The following is a 22,890-nucleotide window of genomic DNA, read 5'->3' on the forward strand; positions in this document are numbered from 1 at the left end:
AAAGACAAAAGAACAAAGCTCATTTTAGGAAACTTTTAGCCATGAGTAGAACACAGCACAATGAAAACTTTCTCTTTTATATAAGAAATATATTTTGGCCTGTGCGGTGGCTCATGCCTATAATCCAAGCATTTTGGGAGGCCAAGGCAGGCAGATCACCTGAGGTCAGGACTTTGAGACCAGCTTGGCCAACATGATGAAACTCTGTCTCTACTAAAAATGCAAAAATTAGCCAGGCATCATGATGGCTGCCTATAATTGCAGCTACTCTGGAGGCTAAGGCAGGAGAATTGCTTGAACCTGGGAGGCAGAGGTTGCAGTGAGCTGAGATTGCGCCACTGCACTCCAGCCTGGGCGACAGAGCAAGACTCCATCTCAAAAAAGAAATAAAATAAATATATTTCACAAAAGCACATTTAACGCAGACAAATTTTGAGCATCAGAGAAATTGGTCTGGAGTCCAGAGATGCAGAGTTGCGTTGGTTGCAAGAGTGGTTCAGGACGCCAGCTTTACCGCATTAATAGCTGCCCGTGCCTAACAAGGTACTTAACCCTCCTTTGCCTCAGTATCTTCTCCATAAAATGGGGAATGGCAGTAATCAGTGGTCCATGCCTCAGAGGGTTTGACAAAGATCAAGTTGTGGGCACATAGTTAGTGCTCAATAAATGCCATAGATATTATCTTTATTCTTGTCTCTATGAGTGAAAGAAAAATCCAACACTGGATCAGATTAAATTCTTCCAGAGCAATGGCTTAAAATAAACTGCTATTCAAAACCTAAAATTATCATGTTGGGTTAAAGCTATCCAAAATGTAACTGATCTATATTCCAGTAATTCCACAAAATAGATAAATATGTGTAGTTACTTAGAAGAACATTTAACAACTGCATTTAAATGTAGATTCTTGGCCAGGTGCGACGGCTTACACTTCTAATACAAGAACTTTGGGAGGATGAGGCAGGTGGATCACCTGAGCAGGAGTTTGAGACCAGTGTGGCCAACATGGTGAAACCTGTTTCTACTAAAAATAAAAAAATTAACTGGGCATGATGACAGGCACACTGCAATCCCAGCTACTCAAAAGGCTGAGGCAAGAGAATTGCTTGAACCCAAGAAGTGGAGGGTGCAGTGAGCTGAGATCATACCACTGCACTCCAGCCTGGGCAACAGAGTGAGACTCCATCTCAAAAAAAGCAGAAAAAACATAAAAAATAACAGAAAAATAAATGTAGATTCTTGGGCTTTGTTTCATATATGATTCTCACCAGCAGAGAGACCTAAGAATTTTTTTTTTTTTTGAGACTGAGTCTTGCTCTGTCACTAGGCTGTAGTGCAGTGACAATATGTCAGCTCACTGCAATCTCTGCCACCTGAGTTCAAGCAATTCCCCTGCCTCAGCCTCCTGAGTAGCTGGGACTACAAGCATGCAACACCACACCCAACTAATTTTTTTTTTAATTTTTAGATGGGTTTCAGCATGTTGGCCAGGATGGTCTTGAACTTCTGACCTTGTGATCCACCTGCCTTGGCCTTCCAAAGTGCTGGGATTACAGGTATAAGCCACCACGCCTGGCAAGAATGTATATTTTTATCAAGCCCTGGAGTGACCTTTATGATAAGGCCAACTCAGGTAATAACATTGATTGAAAGGTTGCTGAGTGCATATGTTCCAGGTGAAAAAAAATTGGACATAGAGCAGCTATTCTCAATTTTTTTTTTTTTTGAGACGGAGTCTTGCTCTGTAGCCCAGGCTGGAGTGCAGTGGTGTGATTTCAGCTCACTGCAACCTCTGCCTCCCGTGTCCCGATTCAAGCAATTCTCCTACCTCAGTCTCTCAAGTAGCTGGGATTATAGGCACAAGCCACCCTGCCCAGCTAATTTTTGTATTTTTATTTTTTTTAGTAGAGATGGGGTTTCACCATGTTGGCCAGTCTGGTCTTGAACTCCTGACCTCGTGATTCTCTGCTTTGGCCTCCCAAAGTGCTGGGATTACAGATGTGAGCCACCATGCCCAGCCTATTCTCAAATTCTAATGTGCTTAAGAATCACGAGGAAAGTTGTTAAAAATTAGATATCCAGAGATCTATATATTTAGATTCAGAGCTCTGGGAAACACTCAAAAATCAGCAATTTTAACCCGTTTCTTCTCTCCAGGGTGAATCATTCACAGGCACTTGTCTTCATCCATTCTGTGCTGCTGTAATTGAAGCTATTGAATTACCTCACGCTGCTGATAAAGACATACCTGAGGCTGGGTAATTTACTTAAAAAAGAGGTTTAATGGACTCACTGTTCAGCATGGCTAGGGAGGCCTCACAATCATGATGGAAGGCAACGAAGACCAAAGGCACATCTTACATGGTGGCAGGCAAGAAAGTGTGTGCAGGGGAATTGCTCTTTTATAAAACCATCAGATCTCATGAGACATACTCACTATCATGAGAACAGCATGAAAAAAACTAGCTCCCATGATTCATTTACCTTCTACTGGGTCTCTCCCATAACATGGGGGGATTATGGGAGCTAAAAGTCAAGATGAGGTTTGGGTGGGGACACAGCCAAACCATATCATTGGTTTTTCCCCAGGTTCCCCCGTGTAAGTCAGTGGATGCAGATGAATACTTGTGACAAAGTGCACCACTGAGGTCCAGACACTGAGCACAGTGAAGTCCCAGCTCCTACCTTGCAAGGATCCCCAGTCCCACCTGCCAGGACCTCTGCTCAACCACCTCCCTGTTCAGGAGGTGCCCGTATATTCAAGAGAGAGTTTTCATAAGTTTTTTTTTTTTTTTTTTTTTTTTAGACAGAGTCTTGCTCTGTTACCCAGGCTAGAGTGCAGTGGCATGATCTCGGCTCACTGCAACCTCCACCAACCAGGTTCACCTAATTCTCATGCCTCAGCCTCCTGAGTAGCTGGGATTATAGGTGCCTGCCACCATGCCTGGCTAATTTTTTGTATTTTGAGATGGGACTTTTTGCCATGTTGGCCAAGCTGATCTCAAACTCCCAACCTCAAATGATCCACCTGCCTTGGCCTCCTAAAGCGCTGGAATTACAGCTGTGAGACACTATGCCTGGCCAAGATTAGGCCTAATTTTTAAAGTAACAAGGAGCATAGAATATGTTTCTGCAATTATTAATCTTTTTTTTTTTTTTGAGACAGGGTCTCACTCTGTCACCCAAGCTGGAGTGCCCTGGCATGGACATGGCTCACTAAAGCCTCAACCTCTTGAGCTCAAGTGATCTTCCTGCCTCAGCCTTCCAAGGGCTGGGACCATGCATGCACCACCATGCCCAGCTAATTTTTTAGTTCTTGCAGAGACAGGGGTCTCACTCTGTTTCCCAGACTGGTTTTGAACTCTTGGTCTCGAAGAGATCCTCTGACTTTGGCTTCCCCAAATCCTGGGGTTACAGGCATGAGCCACCACACCTGGCCTCACGTTAGGATGTATAAAACACCAAAGATCTTTTGAAGGAGCTGAACAAACCAGTAATTTTTACAGAAAAAAGTAGTGGGAGTGTCTACTACAACCAAACCAGGCATCAAAGTCAGCAGTTAAACATTGCAGTCTGGGCACAATGGCTCACACTTGTAATCTCCACACTTTAAAGGCCCAGGCAGGAGGAATGTTTGAGCCCTGGGAAGCAGAGGTCGCAGTGAGCCATGATCATGCCGCTGTATTCCAGCTGGAAGACACAGTGAAACCCTGTCTCAAAAATAAATAAATAAACAAACAAATAAACACAGAACCAGTGCTCACTTTGGCAGCACATATACTAAAATTGGCATGACATGGAGAAGATGAGCATGGTCCCTGTGAAAGGATGACACACAAATTCATGAGACATTCCATATTGAAAAAAAAATTTTCAGAACCAAGACAATAAATGAATTAAAAGAAAGGGAAGACCCTGGTGATTTCTTTGATATTAGAAAATATTGGCCAGGCACAGTGGCTCATGCCTGTAATCCCAGCACTGTGGGAGGCTGAGGTGGATGGATCACTTGAGGTCAGGATGTTCGAGACCAGCCTGACTAACATGGAGAAACACCGTATCTACTAAAAGTACAAGACTTAGGTCAGGAGTGGTGGCTCACGCCTGTAATCCCAGCACTTTGGGAGGCTGAGGCAGGCAGATCACCTGAGATCAGGAGTTAAGAGTCCAGCCTGGCCAACATAGTGAAACTCTGTCTCTACTAAAAATACAATTAGCCAGGTATGGTGGCGGGCAGCTACTTGGGAAGGTGAGGCAGGGAGAATTGCTTGAACCTGGGAGGTGGTGGTTGCAGTGAGCTGAAATCACACCACTGCACTCTAGCATGTGTGGCAGAATGAGACTATCTTAAAAAAAAAAAAAAAAGTACCCCTTCCCTTCTTCCCCTTCCCCTTTAAAAAAAAAAAAACAACAAAAAAAAAACTAAATAATTTTCATTTGCAATTCTGACTTTGGCAAGAGGAGTGAACTGTGGCCCAGTGACTGGCACACACTTTTAGAGTTCACAGCGTGCTCTCTGGGAATCTGTTTTAGCCAAAATTGTGTCATCATCTCTGGCCACTCACTTTATTCAAAAGCCTTGACTCAAAATGACTATTTATGGAAATCAGCTTAAATTCTAGCCTCAAAAAACAAAAACATTGTAGTTCTAAAGATATTCAAAAGAAGGTAATTAAGGTTATTAAAAAACAATGAAGGTCCAGGCACCATGTCTCACACCTGTAATCCCAGCACTTTGGGAGGCTAAGCCAGAAGTATCACTCGAGGCCAGGAGTTTGAGTCCAGCCTGGGCAACATAGTGAGACCCTGTCTCTACAAAATAATTTTAAAAATTAGCTGGGCATGGTGGTGTGTGTCTGTTGTCCCAGCTACTCCAGAGGCTGCAACTGGAGGATGACTTGAGGCCAGGAGTTTGAAGTTGCAGTGATTCAGGATTGTACCACTGTACTCCAGCCTAGGTGACAGGGAGAGATTTCATCTCTAAAAAAAAAAATAAAGGAAGCAAGGAAGAGCTTCTCTTCTAAATACTCCCACATCGTTTGGGGCAATTATGAGATTCCAGGAAACATAGAAAACTTACCTTGAGTACCGTTTTTTTTTTTTTTTGAGATGGAGTTTCGCTCTTGTTACCCAGGCTGGAGTGCAATGGCGCGACCTCAGCTCACCCCAACCTCTGCCTCCTGGGTTCAGGCAATTCTCCTGCCTCAGCCTCCTGAGTAGCTGGGATTACAGGCACGCGCCACCATTCCCAGCTAATTTTTTGTATTTTTAGTAGAGACAGGGTTTCACCATGTTGACCAGGATGGTCTCGATCTCTTGACCTCGTGATCCACCCGCCTCGGCCTCCCACAGTGCTGGGATTACAGGCGTGAGCCGCTGCGCCCGGCCTTGAGTACCTTTTTGGATGTATGCTTATGGGAAAACAAATCTCATTAATTAACTCATAGAACAGCTAAGAGGAAAGGATCCTAGGGGACATGTGGTTTTCATTCCCAATTTTTATTTATTTACATGGAGTCTCGCTCTGTTGCCCAGGCTGGAGTGCAGTGGTGCAATCTCAGCTCACTGCAACCTCCACCTCCCAGGTTCAAGTGATTCTCCTGCCTCAGCCTCTCAAGTAGCTGGGATTACAGGTGCCCACCATCACGCCCAGCTAGTTTTTGTATTTTTAGTACAGACAGGGTTTCACCATGTTGGCCGGGATGATCTTGATCTCTTCACCTCATGATCCACTCGTCTTGACCTCCCAAAGTGCTGGGACTACAGGCATGAGCAACCATGCCTGGATCCCTAATTTTAAACATGAGAAAACTGGGTACCAAAGAGAGGAAGTAACTTACCAGGTAGAGAGAGAAGAGCCTCCCTTACCACAGGGGGTCTCTTATTGGAAAACCGGCAAAACTTGTTCCCTGCCTGCATTCTCCAAGATCTTAGCCCAACACAGAATAGAAATGTCTCCACTTTAGAGGACAACCGGTTTGTCCTTTGCCTTTTGCACCCCTTTCAGCAAGCAGAGTTTCTCAATTTTGTGTTTGTGCAAACTCTTGAGCAGCACTAACTCCTGAGCTAAGAGATACTCCACTTTGTTTGCAGTTGAGGGCAAAGGCTGGGATCCTTGGGCACAGCTCCAAACTCCTTTTCCAGAAGTCTGGGTGGCAGGAAAAAAAAGCATTTATTTATTTATTTATTTTGAGACAGAGTCTCACTCTGTCACTTAGGCTGGAGTGCAATGGTGCCATCTCAGCTCACTGCAACCTCCACATCCTAGGTACCAGCTATTCTCCTATCTCAGTCCCTGGAATAGCTGGGATTATAGGCACGCACTTGAGGTTAGGATTTCGAGACCAGCCTGGCCAACATGGTGAAACCCCATCTCTACTAAAAATACAAAAATTAACCAGGCATGGTGGCTGGTGCCTGTAATTCCAGGAACTTGGGGGAGTCTGAGACATGAGAATTGCTTGAACCCAGGAGACAGAGGTTGCAGTGAGCTGAGATCACGTCACTGCACTCCAGCCAGGGGGATAGAGCAACACTCTGTCTTCAGAAAAAAAAAAAAGGAGGAAAATTGGAAAATTGCATCTAGAGGTATTCAATGAAATTTTATGCTAAGAGAGAAGGAAAGGGAAAAAATAGAGAGTGAAAAACAGCAACGCTTCAAGAGTTTAGCTGGCATTTTTATCAGAGACAGTGTTTCCTGGGCTATTCTCCATTAAAAAAGTGGCCAGGTATACTGACTTATTCCTGTAATCCTATCACCTTGGGAAGCCAAGGCAGAATGATCGCTTGAGGCCAGGAGTTCAAGACTAGTCTGGGAAGCACAGCAAAACTCTATTGCTCCAAAAATGATTTTTTCTTCAGATTAGCTGGGTGCAGTGGTACACACCTGTAGTCTCAGCTACTTTGGGGACTGAGGCTTGAACATCGCTTGATCCCAGGAGGCGGAGGTTGCAGTCAGCCAATATCTCACCACTGCATTCCAGCTTAAATAACAGAGCAAGATCCTGTCTCTAAAAAAAATTTTTTATATTGCCCTTGGAATTAAGATTCATATGTATTCCCTATGGTTTCCAGGATATCAAGAAAAAAAAAAAGGAGGCAGAAACAGAGAGAAGAAAAGAAAAATTTGAGTAAGAATGGAAGAAGGGTGCAGTGTCTCATACCTATAATCCCAGCACTTTGGGAGACTGAGGGGGGCAGATCATCTGAGATCAGGGGTTCAAGATGAGCTTGGCCAACATGGCGAAACCCCGTCTTTACTAAATTTGTAACTGTCTTGAGCAGATATATGAGGAGAGACAGGTCATTGTCTCCAGCATCAAAGGAATGAACCAAAATGTTGATTTGGAAGAGCCAACACTTTCCCAAGAAGCCTCCACAGTGTGACCTCACAGGACCTCTACCAGGACTGAGGGTCAGAACTGAGGCATCTGAGGCTGGGCCACATTCTTGCCAAGACCCTGCTCACAACATGGCTTTGAGTGATAGAAAGATGTTGATGTGGCAGCTCCTCACCAGATGTCCTGCTCCGACTCTTGCCCCTCCATCTCCAGTCTTTTGACAAGAGGTTGCAATGTTCTTTTTTGTGTTTTGTTTTTTATTTGAGACAAAGTCTCGCTCTGTCACCCAGGCTGGAATGCAGTGGTGTGATCTCTGCTACTGCAACTTCTGCCTCCCGGGTTCAAGCAATTCTCATGACTCAGACTCCCAAGTAGCTGAAATTACAGGTGCCTGTACCATGCCCGGCTAATTTTTGTATTTTTTTAGTGGAGACAGGGCTTCACCATGTTGGCCAGGCTGGTCTTGAACTCAGGTGATCCATCCACCTCAACCTCCCAAAGTGCTGGTATTACAGGCATGAGCCACTGCGCCTGGCATACCTGGTTAATTTTTTTTTTTTTTTTTTGAGACGGAGTTTCGCTCTTGTTACCCAGGCTGGAGTGCAATGGCGCGACCTCGGATCACCGCAACCTCCGGCTTCTGGGTTCAGGCAATTCTCCTGCCTCAGCCTCCTGAGTAGCTGGGATTACAGGCATGCGCCACCATGCCCAGCTGATTTTTTGTATTTTTAGTAGAGACGGGGTTTCACCATGTTGACCAGGATGGTCTTGATCTCTTGACCTCGTGATCCACCCGCCTCGGCCTCCCAAAGTGCTGGGATTACAGGCTTGAGCCACCGTGCCCGGCGGTACCTGGTTAATTAAAAGTTATTTTTGCAGAGACAGAGGTCTCTGTATGCTGCCCAGACTGGTCTTAAACTCCTAGCCTCACGTGATTCCCTGCCCTTCAGCCTCCCAAAGTGCTGGGATTACAGACATGAATCACTGTGCCTGGCCTCATTCTTTTTTAATTAGCACAGTTTCAATTTCCTATTAGAGAAATACCATCAAATAGAAAATGTCAATGTTAAGTAGGATTTCCATTTAAAGATGGCAAATCACAAAATCTTCCTTTCTTGATACTTATTCCTTTTTTTTGAGATGGAGTCTCAGATCTGTTGCCCAGGCTGGGGTGTAGTGGCACAACCTTGGCTCACTGCAACCTCTGGCTCACTGAAACCTCGACCTCCCAGGTTCAAGCAGTTCTCCCGCCTCAGCCTCCCAAGTAGCTGGGATTACAGGTGCACACCACCCAGCCCAGCTAATTTTTGTATTTTTAGCAGAGACGGGGGGGTCTCACCATGTTGGTCAGGCTGGTCTCGCACTCCTGACCTCAGGTGATCCACTGCCTTGGCCTCCCAAAGTGCTGGGATTACAGGCATTAGCCCCTTGATACTTCTTCATTCTAATGACATTAATTGTGTGCCTACTATGTGCCAATTACGAGATTAGGTTCTGAGAATGAACAAGATGAGACTCCTGCCTTAGGGAGCTTATGTTCTGATTTGGCGTGAGTTTGAGGGGAGAACATGCAGACAAGCAATTCAATACATAACAAGTTGATTTTTGAGTGTGATATCTGCTTTGAGAGAACCAGGTAGGACAAGGCAATGCAGAGGAGGATGATTTCCCCTTCGCAGGATGAGGGAGGATTTCCTTGCAGAGGTGATATGTGAGCTGAGGTCTGAAACATGAGAAAAATCCAGCTACGGCAGGAGGTGTGGGAAGTCCATTTCGGGCAGGGAAGAGCATGTGCAGAGGTCCTGAAGAGGGAAACCACTTGGCATTTACAGGAGCAGAAAAGAAGCCCAGATGTCCGATGCACAGTGAGCAAGAGGAAAAGAATAGAGGTGGCAGGCAGGGTCAGAGCATGCTAGGATTGGTTTGCTTTTTAAAGAGACATGGTCTCACTCTGTCACCCAGGCTGGAGTGCAGTGGGGTAATCATAGCTCACCGCAGCCTCAACCTCCCGGGTTCAAGGAGTACAGTCATCTCAGCCTCCCAAGTAGCTGGGACTATAGGCAGAAACCACACCAGGCATGGCTAATTTTTTTCATCGCTATTAGAGATGGGAGTCTTGCTGTGTTGCCTAGGTGGGTCTCAAACTCCCAGACTCAAGTGATCCTCCATTCTGACGTCAAAAAGCACCGGAATTACAGTGCTTTTTTGTACACTACATCTGGCCAAGATTGGGGATTTAAAGAATGCTTTACTTTCAATTTTTGTGCTTACATAGTAGGTGTATATATTTATGGGGTACCTGAGATGTTCTGACACAGTCATGCAATATGTAATAATCACATCAGGGTAAATGGGATATCCCTCACCTTACGCATTTATTCTTTCTTTGTTTTACAAACAATTCAATTAAGCTCTTTTCCTTTTTTTTCTTTTTTTCTTTTTGAGAGGGAGTGTAGCTCTGTCTTCTGGGCTGGAGTGTAGTGAAACAATCTTGGCTCACTGCAACATCTGCCCCACGGGTTCAGGTGATTCTCTAGCCTGAGCCTCCTGCGTAGCTGGGACTACAGGCGCTCACCACTGCACACAGTTAATTTTTGTGTTTTTAGTAGAGATGGTGTTTCACCATGTTGGTCAGGCTGGTCTTGAACTCCTGACATTAGGTGATCCTCCTGCCTCGGCCTACCAAAGTGCTGGGATTACAGGCATAAGCCACCATGCCTGGCCTCTTTCAGCTATTTTAAAATATACAATAAATTATTCTTTACCATTTTCACTCTGTTCTACTACCAATGACTACGTCTTTTTCATTCTAACTGTATTTTTGTACCCATTAATTGTTCCTGTGCAACCCCTCCAGCCCACTACCTTCCCCAGCCTCTGGTAACCATCATTCTACTCTCTATCTTCATGAGATCAATTGTTTTAATTTTTAGCACCCACGAATGACTCTAAAAATGCAAAATTTGTCTTTCTGTGTCTGGCTTATTTTAGTTAACGTAATGATCTCCAGTTCCACCCACATTGTGGCAAATAACAGATTCTATTCTTTTTCATGGCTGAATAATATTCCATTGCATGTATGTACATTTTCTTTATCCATTCACCTGTTGATGGACACTTAGATTGCTTCCAAATCTTGGCTATTGTGAATAGTGTTGCAAAAAATACAGAAAAGTAAAAATTTCTCTTTTTTTAAATTGCATTTCAGGTTTTGGGATATATGTGAAGAACATACAAGACTGTTGCATAGGTACACACATGGCAGTGTGATCTGCTGCCTTCCTCCCCATCACCTATATCTGGCATTTCTCCCCATGCTCTCTCTCCCCAACTCCCCACCCCTCACTGTCCCTCCCCCATTTCCCCTCAAAAGACCCCAGTGTGTGATGCTCCCCTCCCTGTGTCCATGTGTTCTCATTGTTCAACACCCACCTATGAGTAAGAACATGTGGTGTTTGATTTTCTGTTCTTGTGTCAATTTGCTGAGATGATGGTTTCCAGGATCATCCATGTCCCTACAAAGGACACGAACTCATCGTTTTTTATGGCTTCATAGGATTCCATGTTGTATATGTGCCAAATTTTCCCTGTCCAGTCTGTCATCGATGGGCATTTGGGTTGGTTCCAGGTCTTTGCTACTGTAAATAGTACTGCAGTGAATATTCATGTGCATGTGTCCTTATTGTAGAACGATTTATAATCTTTTGGATATATACCCAGTAATGGGATTGCTGGGTCAAATGGAATTTCTATTTCTAGGTCCTTGAGGAATCACCACACTGTCTTCCACAATGGTTGAACTAATTTACACTCCCACCAACAGTGTAAAAGTGTTCCTATTTCTCCACATCCTTTCCAGCATCTGTTGTTTTGAGATTTTTTAATAATTGCAATTCTAACTGGTGTGAGATGGTATCTCAATGTAGTTTTAATTTGCATTTCTCTAATGACCAGTGATGAGAAGCATTTTTTCATGTGTTTGTTGGCCTCATGTATGTCTTCTTTTGTAAAGTGTCAGTTCATATCCTTCACCCACTTTTGAATGGGCTTCTGTTTTTTCCTTGTAAATCTGTTTTAGTTCTTTGTAGATTCTGCATATCAGCCCTTTGTCAGATGGGTAGACTGCAAAAATTTTTTCCCATTCTATTGGTTGCTGATTCACTCCAATGACTGTTTTTTTTTTGCTGTGCAGAAGCTGTGGAGTTTGATTAGGTCCCATTTGTCTATTTTGGCTTTTGTTGCCAATGCTTTTGGTGTTTTGGTCATGAAGTCCTTGCCTATGCCTATGTCCTGAATGGTTTTGCCTAGATTTTCTTCTAGGGTTTTTATGGTGTTGAGTCTTATGTTTAAGTCTTTAATAAATCTGGAGTTAATTTAATGTAAGGTGTCAGGAAGGGGTCCAGTTTCTGCTTTCTGCACATGGCTAGCCAGTTTTCCCAACACCATTTATTAAACAGGGAATCTTTCCCCATTGCTTGTTTTTGTCATGTTTGTCAAAGAACAGATGGTTGTAGGTGTGTGGTATTGCCTCTGAGGCCTCTGTTCTGTTCCATTGGTCTATATCTCTGTTTTGGTACCAGTACCATGCTGTTTTGATTACTGTAGCCTTGTAGTATAGTTTGAAGTCTGGTAGTGTGATGCCACCGCTTTGTTCTTTTTGCTTAGAATTGGCTTGGCTATGTGGGCTTTCTTTTGGTTCCATATGAAGTTTAAGGTGTTTTTTCCAGTTCTGTGATGAAGGTCATTGGTAGCTTGATGGGGATAGCATTGAATCTGTAAATTACTTTGGGCAGTATGGCCATTTTCACGATATTGATTCTTCCTAACCATGAACATGGAATGTTTCTCCATCTGTTTGTGTCCTCTCTGATTTCGTTGAGCAGTGGTTTATAGTTCTCCTTGAAGAGGTCCTTTATGTTCCTTGTTAGTTGTAGTCCAAGGTATTTTATTCTCTTTGTAACAATTGTGAATGCAGTTTGATCTTGATTTGGCTCTCTTTAAGTCTGTTATTGGTGTATAGGAATGCTTGTGGTTTTTGCACATTGATTTTGTATCCTGAGACTTTGCTGAAGTTGCTTATCAGTTTCAGGTGATTTTGGGCTGAAACGATGGGGTCTTCTTATACAATCATGTCATCTGCAAATAGAGACAATTTCACTTCCTCCTTTCCTATTTGAATACCCTTTATTTCTTTTTCTTGCCTGATTGCTCTGGCTAGAACTTCCAATACTATATTGAATAGGAGTGGTAAGAGAGGGCGTCCTTGTCTAGTGCCAGATTTCAAAGGGAATGCTTCCAGTTTTTGCCCATTCAGTATGATATTGGCTCCTGGTTTGTGACAAATAGCGTTTACTATTTTGAGATACGTTCCATCCATACTTAGTTTATTGAGGGTTTTTAGCATAGAGGGTTGTTGAATTTTGTCAAAGGCCTTCTCTGCATCAATTGAGATAATCACGTGGTTTTTGTCTTTGGTTCTGTTTATGTGGTAAATTACGTTTATAGACTTGCATATGTCGAACCAGCCTTGCATCCCTGGGATGAAGCCTACTTGATCATGGTGGATAAGCTTTTTGATGTACTGTTGCAATTGGTTTGTCAGTATTGTATTGAAGATTTTTGCATCTCTGTTCCTCATGGATATTGGCCTCAAGTTTTCTTTTGTTGCTGAGTTTCTGCCGAGTTTTGGTGTCAGGATGATGTTGGTCTCATAAAATGATTTGGGAAGGATTCCCTTTTTTTGGATTGTTTGGAATAGTTTCAGAACGAATGGTACCAGCTCCTCTTTGTATGTCTGGTAGAATTCGACTGTGAACCCATCTGGACCTGGGCTTTTTTTGGGTGGTAGGCTATTAATTGCTGCCTCGACTTCTGTCCTTGTTATTGGTCTATTCAGGGATTCGAATTCTTCCTGGTTTAGGCTTGGGAGGATGCAAGTGTCCAGGAATTTATCCATTTCTTCCAGGTTTACTAGTTTATGTGCATAGAGTTGTTTGTAATAATCTCTGATGATGGTTTGTATTTCTGTGGAAACAGTGGTGATATCCCCTTTATCACTTTTTATTGCATCTATTTGATTATTCTATCTTTTCTTTTTTATTAATCTGGCTAGTGCTCTATTTTGTTGATCTTTCTAAAAAACCAGCTCCTGGATTTACTGATTTTTTTGAAGGGTTTTTTGTGTCTCTATCTCCTTCAGTTCTGCTCTGATCATAGTTAGTTCTTGTCTTCTGCTATGTTTTGAGGTTTTTTTTTTTTTTTTAAACAACTGGTAATCAATTTATTAAAATAACCGACTTAAGCATCTGCAATGGTGACTTCCACTTCAACTCCTGGCTCAATACTGATGGAAGTAATCTGCTTAACAGTCTCTGAAGGACTGTGCAAGTCAATGAGTCGCCTGTGGATTCTCATCTGGAAACGATCCCATGTTTTAGAACCTTCACCACAAGGTGTTTTTCTTGTAGTGATTCTCAAAGTCTTCGTAGGCATTCGAACTGGTCCTTTCACTTTCAGATTCTTTTCCTTTGCTCCTCTGATCAAGTCAGCACACACCTTCTCCAGCGATTTTACATTGCGGCTTGTTAGAGTGATTCAAATTCCGTGAATTGCCACCTCCGGCTCCACGGGTGTTTTTCCGGTATCCTTAAAAGCCATGGCTGCTGCGCGGCTTCCTGACCGACTTGTTCCTCCGCAAGAGTGAACAGCGGTGTCAGGAGCAGGAGCGTGCGGACTAACAATCCACAACAGCTACGACCGCGTCTTCCTCAAAGAGCTGTTTTGAGGTTTTTTTTTTTTATCTTGCTCCTCTAGTTCTTTTAATTTTGATGATAGGGTGTCAATTTTAGATCTTTCCTTGCTTCTTATGTGGGCATTTATTGTGATATATTTTCCTCTAGACACTGCTTTAAACGTGTCCCAGAGATTCTGGTACATTGTGTCTTCGTTATCGTTGGTTTCAAAGAACATCTTTATTTCTGCCTTCATTTCATTGTTTATCCAGTCAACATTCAAGAGCCAGTTGTTCAGTTTCCATGAAGCTGTGAGGTTCTGAGTTAGTTTCTGAATTCTGAGTTCTAACTTGATTGCACTGTGGTCTGAGAGACTGTTATGATTTCTGTTCTTTTACATTTGCTGAGGAGTGATTTACTTCCAATTATGTGGTCAATTTTAGAGTAGGTGTGATGTGGTGCTGAGAAGAAGGTATATTCTGTGGTTTTGGGGTGGAGAGTTCTGTAAATGTCTATTATGTTTGCTTGGTCCAGGCTTAAGTTCAAGTCCTGGAAATCCTTGTTAATTTTCTGTATTGTTGATCTGTCTAATATTGACAATGGGGTGTTAAAGTCTCCCACTATTATTGTGTGGGAGTCTAAGTCTCTCTGTAAGTCATTGAGAACTTGCTTTATGTATCTGGGTGGTCCTATATTGTATGCATATATATTTAGGATCATTAGCTCTTCTTGTTGCATTCATCCTTTTACCATTATGTAATGTCCTTCTTTGTCTCTTTTGATCTTTGTTGGTTTAAAGTCTATTTTATCAGAGACGAGAATTGCATGTATTTTCATCCTTTTTGCGCTGGTTTCTTCCCTTCTTTGTGGATTTATCCACCTGTCATCTTTGTAATTGTTGGCTTTCAGATTGAGTCTGAGTATCGTCCAGTTTGTTGATGATGAAGTTATTTCTTTCTGTTTCTCAGTTTTCCTTCTAACATTCAGGCCCTTCTGCTGTAGGACTGCTGAGGTCCACTCCAGGCCCTGCTTGCCTGGGATCACCTACAGCGGCTGCAGAACAGTAAGGGTTGCTGCCAGTTTCTTCTGCTATCTTTGTCCCAGAAGGATAACCGTCCGATGTCAGTCTGAGCTCTCCTTTATGAGGTGACTCTTTGGATATGCAGGGGTCAGGGAGCTGCTTGAGGAAACAGTCTGTCCTTTATAGGAGCTCAAGTGCTGGGCTGTGAGCTCTGTTGTTCATTCAGAGCTGCTGGGCAGGTACGTTTAAGTCTGCTGCAGCAGAACTCATAACCCGCCCCCTTTTTTTTCCCAGGTGCTCATCCCGGGGAGTTAGGGCTTTGTTTATAAGTTTCTGTCATGCTGCTGCCTTTTTTCAGTGCTGCCCTGTCCAGCAAGGAGGCAGCCTAGTCAATATGTGCCTGCAGAGGCTTTGCTGAGCTGCTGTGGGCTCTGCCCACCTGCCATGTGAACTTCCCTTCAGTCCTGTTTATATGGGTATACTTAGAACTGCCTCAGCAATGGCGGCCCACCTCTGTAATGGCGAACTCTCTCTGTAATGGTGGGCTGCCTCGGCAATGGCGGGCTGCCTCAGCAATGGCAGACTACCTCTGTAGTGGTGGAGTGCCTCGGCAATGGCAGACGCCCCTCCCCCACAGAGCTCGACGACTCAATCCAAAGTGTTTCAGATTGCTGTTTTTTTTGTGGGGGTGGGACCAGCCAAGCCTGGTCACCTGGCTCCCTGCCTTAGACCCCCCTTTTCTTTTTCAGTTGAAAGGGCAACTCTGTCTCCCAGGTGTTCCAATTGCCCATTCAAAAGGCACCAGGATCTGTGTGATTTCCCATGTGGCAACCCACTGCGCCAGCTGAAACAGCTGCACTGAGATTCATGGCGCTTTTATGTCTGGAAATCTCCTGGCCTGGCTTCCTGTTTCAGTCCCACTTTTTATCAGTTTAATGGATGACTCTGTCTTCCAGGAGTTCTAATCCTCAGTTAAAACAGCGCCTGGCCCCGTGTATTTTCTGCAGAGCCGGCCAAAACAGCTGCGCTAGCGACCCGTGGGGCTCCTTTGCCTGGGAATCTCCTGGTCTGTGGGCAACAAAAATCCGTCTGTAAATGTGGCGTCCACTTACCCTCCACGCTTTCGCTGGGAGCTGCAATCCTGAGCTGCTCTTAATCGGCCATCTTTGAAATGTAGATATTTCTTTGATATACTGATTTTCTTTCTTTTGCGTATATACCCAGCAGTAGCATTACTTTGTCATAAAATATCTCTTTTAGTTTTTTGAGGACCCTGCAAGCCGTTCTTCATGGTGGTTGCCCTGATTTACATTCCGACGAATAGTGTACCAGTGTTCGCTTTTCTCCACATCCTGATTAGCATTTGTTACTGCCTGTCTTTTGGATATAAGCCATTTAAACTAGGGTGGGATGATAGTTCATTGTGGTTTTAATTTGCATTTCTCTGACAATGAATGATGTTGAGCACCTTTTCATATACTCATTTGCCATTTGTATGTCTTCTTTTGAGAAATGTCCGTTCTGATCTTTCCTGATTTTAAATCAGATTATTAGAGCTTTTTTTCCCCTACTGAGTTTGTTTCCCCTGAGCTCCTTATATACTGTGGTTATTAATCCCTTGTCAGGTGGATTCAGGATTGGGTTTTGTCTTTACACGCAATTCTAAACCATTAAATGCTGTCAAGTGGAGAAGTGACATAATATTTATATTGGAAGATGACTTTGTGTATTTGCTATCTATTGCTGTGTAACATACCAGCCAGGCATGGTGGCTCACGCCTGTAATCCCAGCATTTTGGTAGGCCGAGGCAGGCAGATCATGAGGTCAGGAGTTCGAGACCAGCCTGGCCAACATGATGAAACCGCATCTTTACTAAGAATACAAAAATTAGCCAGGTGTGGTAGCACACACCTGTAATCCTAGCTACTCAGAAGGCTGAGACAGGAGAATCACTTGAACTCCGGAGGTGGAGGTTGCAATTAGCTGAGATCATGCCACTGCACTCCAGCCTGGGGGACAGATTGAGACTCTGTCTCAGAAAACAAACAAAGAACAAAACAAAAACCATAGTGAAGTATAAAGTTACAATGATGTTTATTAGTCTTCTCACAATTCTGGAGACTCACCTAGGCAGTTCTGGCTCAGGATGTGGTTGCCTTCAAAGAGTATGGAGTTAGAATACTGTTGAAGGTTTCCTTGTTCAAATATCTCCTGGTTAATGTGGACTGTCAGTCAGGGTCTCAGCTTGGACTATCTGGTGGAACACCCACACATAACCTCCCTGCATCGCCTGGACTTTCTCACAAAATGGTGAATGGGTTCTAAGCACACCCATTCCAGGAAGGAGAGCCAAGTGGAAACAGTGTCATGTTTTATGACCTGACTTTGGCAGGTCACGAGCAGCACTTCCATGGTATTCTACTTACAGAAGCAAGGGTCAAAGCTCAGTTTCAAGGCAAGAGAAACTAAATTCTATCTCTTGATGACAAGTGTAAAAAAATATGCAACTATGCACAATAGTGAAGAGATGGAATCAACCTAAGTTTTCTTCTGTCTATGGAAAAAAGAATAAAGAAAATGCAGCAGCCAGCTGTGGTGGCTCATACCTGTAATCCCAGCAATTTGGGAGGCCAAGGCGGGCGGATCACCTGAGGTCAGGAGTTTGAGACCAGACTGGCAAACATGGTGAAACTCTGTCTCTACTAAAAATACAAGTATTAGCTAGGTGTGGTGGTGCACACCTGTAATCCCAGCTACGAGGGAGGCTGAGGCAGTAGAATCACGTGAACTTGGCAGTAGAATCACTGCAACTCAGGTTGCAGTGAGCTGAGATTGCACCACTGCACTCCAGCCTGGGTGACAGAGTGATTCTCCTTCTCCAAAAAAAAAAAAAAAAAGTCAAAGTGAATCAGAGGATAAAAGAGCTACATTAAAGAAACTGAAAAGGTGATGAAAATTAGAGATAGTAGTCTAACACTGGGTTGTCCATTGGTGACCCCGAGGTAGAGAACCTAAAAACAAAGCAGGGCTGAGCACGGGGGCTCACACCTATAATCCCAGTGCTTTAGGAGGCTAAGGTGGCAGGATAGCCTGAGGCCAGGAGTTCGAGAAAAGCCGGGACAACACAGCAAAACCCTATCTCTAGAAAAGTAACAAAAATTAGCCAAGTGTGGTGGTGCACGCTTGTAGTCCCAGCTACGAGCGAGGCTGAGGCAGGAAGATTTTTTGAGCCCAGGAGTTTGAGGCTGCAGTGAGCTATGATGACACCAATTTGTTCTAGAACCTGGGTGAGAGAGCAAGGCCCTGTCTTGAAAGAAAGGAAGAAATCTAAGAATGGAGGGAGTGAGAGAAGGAGGAAGGGAGGGAGGGAAGGAAGGAAGGAATGAAGGAAGGAAGAAAGGGAAGAAGAAAGGGAGGAAGGCAGGGTGGGAGGGAAAGGAGAGTGAAAAAGAAAGAAGGAAAGGAAGGAATGCAGAGATAGGGAAGTACATAGTCAGTAGTCAAAGGGCACACCATATATCTGGAAAAACTAATACGGAATGACTGGCCTAGAACCAACCCTGGCTAAGCTATTGAAGTTCAATGAATAAAAAAGAAGTACTCCACTGGCCTTTCGGCAGGAAAACACAACACACGTGAGAAGAACCTCCAGCCAGCCTCAGACCTTCCCATCGCCCCAGCCGGAACCAGATGACAATAGAGTCAGAACTTAAAGAACGAAAGAAAAGGAAACTGAATCAAGAATATTCTCCCAGGAAAGATGTCATCCAAGTATACATGCATTAACAGAAACTCTAAAAATGCACCAATTTCAAAAATAAAGCAGCTGTGGGTGAAAATAGAAACTGCAGATAAAAATAATCATGACACTTTTATCTTTTTCATAATTTTAATGAATGTTGAATCAAAAGATATGACTTGCACAAAGGCATTTATCTGAAGTTCAGAAGTTCTCCCACCTTTAGTTTCTTCAGCTTCTGTTGTATCAAGCAAAAGAAAGTTATATATGTTTAAACACATACAAAATATGTAGTTATTTTAAATCAATTTATCTATTCATCTAACTACCTATTTGCACACTAAGTTTTGAATTAATTTTTTTTTTTTTTGAGACAGAGTCTCACTCTGTTGCCTAGGCTGGAGTGGAATGGTACAATCTCAGCTCACTGTAACCTCTGCCTCCCAGGCTCAAGCGGTTCCTGTCCCTCAGCCTCTCGAGTAGTTGGGATGACAGGCACCCATCATGATGCCTGGCTAATTTTTGAACTTTTTTTTTTTTTAAATTTAAAAGCATAATCAGAAGAAATTTCAGAATTTTTACTAGAGATGGAGTTTCACCATGTTGGCCAGGCTGGTCTAGAACTCCCGACTTCAAGTGATCCACCCACCTCAGCCTCCCAAAGTGCTGGGAATGCAGGCGTGAGATGTCGCACTGGGCCATATCACCTAATGTTGAATTATTTCTTGGCAATTGAAAATTTCATGATTTGTTACTTTTCTCTCTCTTTGTGCTTTTCTATAGGACTTAGATTTTATATAATAATTACAAACAATTTTGACAAAAGCCATCATTATTCTAAATTTTAAAAAATTAAGCAGTGATTAAGAATGAGCTACAGAAAGTAGGATTTATTCAGCACCTAATATATACTAGATATTTTGCATATAGCATACCACCTAATTGACATATCAAGGCAGGAATTATAATCTTTATTTTCCAGGAGAAAAATCTGAGAATTATAATTATTTCTTAACTCTAGAGTTACACAGCTGCTGCCAAAACAAGCGCCCCTCCCAGCGGCCTGCCCCCTTCTGATTTTATCAAATTCAACCCCCTGCTTCTACCTCCACATCTGTGTGCAAGAATGTACACACACACACACACACTCTCTCTCTCTCTCTCTCTCTCTCTCTCTCTCTCTCTCTCTCTCCTGCAATATTCCATCTGCCTAGGCTAGGAGATTGTCATGACTAACCAAAGGCAATACCTATTTCCTGACCAAAGCTGTTATTCAGTATCTCTATGATTTGAGAAATAGTTTCTGATTTTACACTGATGGGGGTCACACAGAGGTCTCAAGAGAAATAATAATTGCAAAGCATCCTAATCTATGTGAAACAGTATGATGTTCAGATATATTCAGCCCTTTGAGATGCTCTGCTGGAAGGTGGTTGAGGTGCAAAGTGCTATTGACTCATGGTCATCTTGGTCCATGGTCGTTAATAACAATACTTTGTACTTCTTTCGTGTTTGTGATAAGGGTGGTTTCAAAAGCTGGAAGAGGCTTATCGATTTCTACATATGGAAATATCTCTCACAATGCATATGTGGGAGTGTGTGTATGCTATGTAAATATATACACACATATATTCACATATAAATATACACACACATACCTACATATATATTTATAGTATAGTAATTAAAAGGTAACTTCTTAATGATCCATGAAAAGAGAATTGCAGGCCAGGTGTAGTGGCTCACACTTGTGATCCCAGCACAGCAGGAGGTTGATGGGGGAGGATCACTTGAGCCCAGGAGTTTGTAGCAGGTCTGGGAAACATGGTAAGGCCCCATCTCTACAACAAATATAAAAATTAGATGGGCATGGCGGCTCGTACCTGGGTCCCAGCTACTCAGGAGGCTGAGGTGGGAGGATGACTTAAGCCAAGAAGGCAGAAGTGTGGTGAGCCGAGATCACACCACTGCACTTCAGCCTGAATGACGAAGCAGTAACTTGCCTTTAAAAAAAAAACAAAAAGAGGCCGGGCGCGGTGGCTCAAGCCTGTAATCCCAGCACTTTGGGAGGCCGAGGCGGGTGGATCACAAGGTCAAGAGATCGAGACCATTCTGGTTAACATGGTGAAACCCCGTCTCTACTAAAAATACAAAAAACATTAGCTGGGCATGGTGGCGTGTGCCTGTAATCCCAGCTACTCAGGAGGTTGAGGCAGGAGAATTGCCTGAACCCAGGAGGCGGAGGTGGCGGTGAGTCGAGATCGCGCCATTGCACTCCAGCCTGGGTAGCAAGAGTGAAACTCCGTCTCAAAAAAAAAAAAAAAAATAAAAGGAAAGAAAAAAAAATGGTATCCCAGAAAACTTTAAAATATCTATATATTCATAAATGTATGTACTCATAGTATATCAATGCAGAGTAAATTCTTAATACCTCATGGTAAGCAAAGGACAGGCCATGAATGATGGCTCATGCTTGTAATCTCAGCACTTTGAGAGGCCCAGGCAAGAGGATTACTTGCGTACAAAAGTTTAAGACCATTCTAGGCTGAGCGCAGTGGCTCATGCCTGTAATCCCAGCACATTGGGAGGCCGAGGTGGGCAGATCACAAGATCAGGAGTTCAAGACCAGCTTGACCAACAAGGTGAAACCCCATCTCTACTAATAATACAAAAATTAGCCAGGTGTGATGGCCACACCTGTAATCCAAGTTACTAAGGAGGCTGAGGCAGGAGAATCGATTAAACCCATCAGGCTGAGGCTGCAGTGAGCCGAGATCCTCCCATTGCACTCTAGACTGGACAACTCAGTGAGATTCAGTCTCAAAAAAAAAAAAAAAAAGAAAAGAAAAGAAAAAAAAGAAAAGGACCAGCCTAAGCAATAGAGTGAGAACCAACCTTTCAGACCAAATCAGAAATTAGTTAGAAGTGGCAGCATCTGCCTGTAGTGTCAGCTCCTGAAGATGCTGACTTGGGAAATCAGTGGAGGCCAAAAGGCCAAGGCTGCAGAAGAGCCATGATCACACAGTGACACCCAAGCCTGGGTGACAGAGCAAGATCATAAGAAAAACAAAAGTTAACTGTAAAAAATATACAAAAAGAAGACATGAAATCAGCAACTACCATGTCCAGGGCAAAGACAAACAGCCCAAGCAGAGGCCCAGTCCGCTCCAATCCCCCAGAAGACAAGAAAAACCATAAGACATTCAGTAAAGCAGACAACACTGTAAAAAGACACAGGCAGAATTTGCTACAAATCTGGCAGAAATCCACTCTCAAGGTAAAAGTAGATGCAGGCCTTTAGCTAAGGCATGCTGCTAGGAAGTGAACACATGAGAGTTCAGGGACGCTTTGGGCTTCAGGATGCAGTTGACAATCAAACACCTATAGAGCTGGATCCAGAAGAGGCCACTGTAAGGCAAGTACAGGACACAAAAGACCACCATCAGAGAGGAGATGAGCCTTGAGTGTCCACTAAGAGGCAGAAGACAAGCCTGAAGAGGCCATGGCGAGGCAGTAGTTCGACTAAAAAAGGCCACCATGAAAGAGAAGCTGCACCTTGAGAGGCAGATATGATACAGAGGATCGTCCTGGAATGCCCAACGTGAGGAAGGCTGGGGCCTACGGAGGCCACCGGGAGCTGGGCAGGAGTGGGGCCAAATGTGGTTGTTGTGAGGCAGGAGTTGGGTCCATAGACACAGCCAGGAGGAAGAGCTGGGCCCGGAAGAATGTTGGGAGGCAGCACCTAGGCCTGGAGAGGCCATGAAAGGAGAAGCATGATCTGGGCCCAGAGAGACCTCTAAAAGTCTTCGAGAAGTGTGGGTGGTGCAGAGGCCTTTTTCATGCTAAAGCTGAGCCTTTACAGGCCATTGGGAGAGAGAAGTTGGGCCTGGAGAGGTTGACTTAAGAACGTTTTGGGCGTATAGTGGCCCTTGGCAAATTGTCAGGAGCTGGGCCAAAAGAGGTTGTTATGAGGCAGCAGGTGTTTCTGTATCCTCAGCCAAGACAGAGTTGGGCCTGGAGGATCTGCAATGAAACAGAGGCTGGGCTTTTAGAGGCCA

At 43.7% G+C, this 22,890-nt stretch overlaps 1 non-coding gene and 1 pseudogene across 1 annotated transcript; one reads left to right on the forward strand and one right to left on the reverse strand.

Moving 5' to 3' along the window:
- The first annotated feature begins 3,756 nt into the window (after positions 1-3,756).
- LOC116540951 lies at positions 3,757-3,863 on the forward strand. Its single transcript, XR_004264654.1, has one exon. It is a non-coding gene; the product is annotated as a U6 spliceosomal RNA (small nuclear RNA).
- A 9,723-nt stretch (positions 3,864-13,586) lies between these two features.
- On the reverse strand, positions 13,587-14,012 carry LOC116540881 (annotated as a pseudogene).
- Positions 14,013-22,890: the final 8,878 nt, after the last annotated feature.

Source organism: Sapajus apella, unplaced genomic scaffold, assembly GCF_009761245.1.
Source record: "Sapajus apella isolate SASKATOON/1434 unplaced genomic scaffold, GSC_monkey_1.0 scaffold146, whole genome shotgun sequence".
Taxonomy (NCBI): Eukaryota; Metazoa; Chordata; class Mammalia; order Primates; family Cebidae; genus Sapajus; species Sapajus apella.